Source organism: Adiantum capillus-veneris, chromosome 4, assembly GCF_014529385.1.
Source record: "Adiantum capillus-veneris isolate H3 chromosome 4, ASM1452938v2, whole genome shotgun sequence".
Lineage (NCBI taxonomy): Eukaryota > Viridiplantae > Streptophyta > Polypodiopsida > Polypodiales > Pteridaceae > Adiantum > Adiantum capillus-veneris.
In genome coordinates this window covers 126907452-126911779 of record NC_140934.1, presented here as the reverse complement: position 1 = coordinate 126911779, position 4328 = coordinate 126907452, and the positions used below count along the sequence as shown (strand labels likewise).

At 42.7% G+C, this 4328-nt stretch overlaps 3 pseudogenes across 1 annotated transcript; 2 read left to right on the top strand and 1 right to left on the bottom strand.

Moving 5' to 3' along the window:
- Positions 1–621: 621 nt before the first annotated feature.
- Positions 622–1104, bottom strand: LOC147459955 (uncharacterized; annotated as a pseudogene).
- A 623-nt stretch (positions 1105–1727) lies between these two features.
- On the top strand, positions 1728–3788 carry LOC147459953 (uncharacterized; annotated as a pseudogene). Its single transcript, XR_015187739.1, has 2 exons — positions 1728–1922; positions 3368–3788. The product of XR_015187739.1 is annotated as an uncharacterized LOC147459953 (transcript).
- Positions 2337–3292, top strand: LOC147459954 (uncharacterized; annotated as a pseudogene).
- Positions 3789–4328: the final 540 nt, after the last annotated feature.

Genomic DNA, 4328 nt, shown 5'->3' with positions numbered 1-4328 from the left:
AGAACTGAGGCTCCCACCCTGCAAACAGATGGCCTTGGGCGCGCGCTCCCTGCAATGTGCCCCCTCCCTCCGCCTCACAGAAAAATCTACCTCCTCTCTCCTCTCCTCTGTCCACCACGTGCCCCTCCACCCCTCTTTTCCCTCAAACCTTCAAGGGCATCTAGCCAGATTCTAATTAATTACGCCCTTCCCAAAATTGGGAGCACCTACTTAGGTTCAAACTTAGATTTTGCCTGATATTTCTAGTTAGTCATAAGTCCTTTAGGCTTCTTGAGAACCTAGATTTTTTAAGTTTTTCACGAAAGGATATGAGCTCACCTCCTCGGTCTATTCTTCCTTAATTCATTAATTAAGCTTCAAGATTCTCTTTGAGCAACATTGCAAAAGGAAAAGAAACACTTTTGTCGGCTATTCATATGGATGATCCAACATGCTTAACAATCACGCACGTCCAGTGTTCACACGGTTAGAGCCGACGGTAGAATAGAACCAACAGACGAAAATAAAACTATGCATTTTAAAGCGATGCTTCGTCTTTAGACATGTTCTAGATAATATAATTCTCGTATTGATTGTTTAATCATCTTGTATATCACTGTCTTAGCTCAGACGGGATACATATTACATAACCAAACATCTTATGTTGCTGCCTGTGATGGATGATCTACATATTACATAAGCAAACAGGTTATGGTCCTGCTTGTCTGGATACAAAAAGCATGATGAACTAGCTATTATATCGCAACCCTGCTCAAGAGGTTTGAGAGCCTGCAAATTATTGCATTGAGCTTGTTCAGCTGGGTCTTGAGCTGCGCGACTTCGCCTTGCAAGGTAAAGATTTGGTCTTCTAATTTGACGACTTGCACATCAACAAGATTCGTAGCATAATTGTCGATGGCGTCTTTCAAGGTATGCACAACAGCGAGTGATAGGATCCGAGCGTAGAGAATGATGGTTGTTGCTGTCATCTCCGACAACCTCTGTCAAAATGGCGATCAAAATGTCATGCATCCTATCAATGCGCTGATCTTCAATAGCACCAAAAGAGTCCTCTGTTTGTGTCTCCTGAAATTCAACTAGCTGGTTCTCATCATGCTCGTCCATCCTCGCACTGTATAGACAAAATTGGTATGTCAGCAAAACGATTTGTTAATAGAATAAAAAACAACAACAATCCACTCAACTGTCAAGCAATTGTAGTGACATTAGTACGATGAACTAGAGGGACAAAGTCATTGCCTATTTGCGCATCGCTCAGCTCAATGTCGACATCGTGATTCTCAACACTTACTGGTGACGGGCTGCAAAACAGATTTGTCGGGATAAAAGAAGGAAAAATTGGAAAGCATTGTGTGAACCACGAATTGCATACCTATGTGTTTCTTTCTAGCGAGACAATAACCAGTTTGCTCGTGGGTGAGTTGTTCCAGACATGTTGCTAGCAACAAAAATGCTAACAACATCTTGGTATGTTGTGCACGATGGATAGATCATGCACTTCCAAAGAAATTTTATCTTTGCCATGTCCATTCCACGTCCTTGATGTGGAGTTATCCACGAAGACGATGGGTAATATTTTCCTTATCTTCGTAAAAAAAGAAAAGAAGGGATGACTATGACTAAGTTCAAGCTAGTAGGCCCTGCCAATTTTTGTAACGGGTTGATTTACTAGAATCTGGCTAGATGCTTTGCACTTTATGAAGCAAAGTGGTCCGGCTACAGTGCCCGTCTGTGGCGGTTGTCAGGGGGGGATGTGGACACGTTCCTAGCAGCTGGCAGGTTTTGGCAATGCCCAAGGGGAGGTCGCTTGTGTGTTTTTTACGGGCAAACCGTCTTGTGAAAGCTGGTGACAGACGCGTAGAAGCTGCTGGACGAGAAGTCGACGCAGAGAAAGAGTGTCGCTGATTGTGCGAGATAGAGAGGTGAGTGATTCTCCTCGACTGTGTCTGTGTCTGACAGAGTCTCTCGTTTGCTGCACTCTTATGTGCAATGTACATTACAGGAGTGACGACTTGTGAAATATTTCTCTGTCATTTGCTGGAGTGTTGTGCGCAGGCTTTAAAATGGCTCTTGTGTCTTTGCTTATGTCGATTATAGGAATGTGCTCTGTGTTGTGTGACCACATGTGTACTGCTGGCTGTATACAATTCAGGTAGACCTTTGTGTATTGATTATAGGTAGCGAACATGGCACGATTGAAGAGTGAAGCTAGAGCTAGGGTTGACCTTGATAAGGGTGCTATCCCGAAGAGGAGAACATCAAGAATAGTAGCGGATTCGGACTGAACTAATGCAAGCAGGAATAATGTTAATCATTCTCGCCCGAGTACTAGAGTCATGGAAGTTAGTGTAACCATCTCTGTTGGGGGTGATGATAGATGGAATGCTGTTGGGATGCATCAAATTATTTCTTGAGAATGAATGTCTAGCTGGGCTTTGTGCATTGGAGAGGGGAGGGGAGGGGGGGGGGGGGGGGGGGGGGGGACTGCCTTGCACCTTCATTTCCAAATGGTTGTACGACTATGGGCAACATCATTGATAGCTGTCAACAAGAAGATCAAGACATACTTGGGTTGGGACCGAGTGGCTCCTGCAGGCGGGATGGTGTTGTGTCGAGGGTTAAAACAACATAAAATGCATACATTTGAGGGGATGCTCGGATATTGCTTGAAGGAACAAGATGAGCCGCACTTTAGGAAAGTTATGCACAACATTAGTTTTGCTGATGTCAACAAAGGCATAGAGCTCTATACTCTCTACGGAGCCGATGAGCTAAAAAATAGAGTATGCTTGACACCGGTAAATATATTTGATAGAGCATTAATGTTTTGGAAGTTCAAGCTACGCCACCCGGCCGAGAATGACTTCTTGTCGACAGTACATAGGATGGTGAAGACATGAAAATATTACCCATCGTCTTCGTGGATAACTCCACATCAAGGACATGGAATGGAAATGGCAAACATAAAATCTCTTTGGAAGTGCATGATCTACCCATCGTGCACAACATACCAAGATGTTGTTAGCATTTTTGTTGCTAATGACATGTCTGGAACAACTCACCCATGAGCAGATTGGTTTTTGTCTCGCTGGAAAGAAACACATAGGTATGCAATTCGTGGTTCACACAATGCTTTCCAATTTTTCTTTTTTTTATCCCGACAAATCTGTTTTGCAGCCCGTCACCAGCAAGTGTTGAGAATCACGATGTCGACACTGAGCTGAGCGATGCGCAAATAGGCGATGACTTTGTCCCTCTAGTTCATCGTACTAATGTCACTACATTTGCTTAACAATTGAGTGGATTGTTGTTGTTTTTTATTCTATTAACAAATCGTTTTGCTGACAGTCCAATTTTGTCTATACAGTGCGAGGATGGACGAGCATGATGAGAACCAGCTGGTTGAATTTCAGGAGACACAAACAAAGGACTCTTTTGGTGCTATTGAAGATCAGTGCATTGATAGGATGCATGACATTTTGATCGCCATTTTGACAGAGGTTGTCGGAGATGACAGCAACAACCATCATTCTCTACGCTCGGATCCTATCACTCGCTGTTGTGCATACCTTGAAAGATGCCATCGACAATTATGCTACGAATATTGCTGATGTGCAGGTCGTCAAATTAGAAGAGCAAATCTTTACGTTGCAAGGCGAAGTCACGCAGCTCAAGACCCAGCTGAACAAGCTCAATGCAATAATTTGCAGGCTCTCGAACCTCTTGAGTAGGGCTGCGATATAATAGCTACTTCAGTATGCTTTTTGTATCCAGACAAGCAAGACCATAACCTGACCATAACCTGTTTGCTTATGTAATATGCAGATCATCCATCAGAGGCAACAACATAAGCTGTTTGGTTATGTAATATGTATCCCGTCTGAGCTAAGAAAGTGATGTACAAGATGATTAAACAATCAATAGGAGAATTATATTATCTAGAACATGTCTCGAGACGAAGCATCGCTTTAAAATGCATAGTTTTATTTTCGTCTGCTGGTTCTATTTCTACAGTCGGCTCTAACCATGTGAACATCGGACGTATGCGACTGTTGAGCATGTTGGATCGTCCATATGAACAGCAGACAAAAGTGTTTCTTTTCCTTTTGCAATGTTGCTAAAAGAGAATCTTGAAGCTTAATTAATGAATTCAGGAAGAATAGACCGAGGAGTAAGTGAGATAAAGTAAAAAGTTATATAACTCTAAGGTTACATTTAAGGTTACATTTGTGAGTATGAAGCAATCTCGGATGTTGCCCCAATCCATCTATGGCAAAACACAGACACCAATAGCGTTCAAGCTCTAATTCCATCTAAGGTAGACTTTG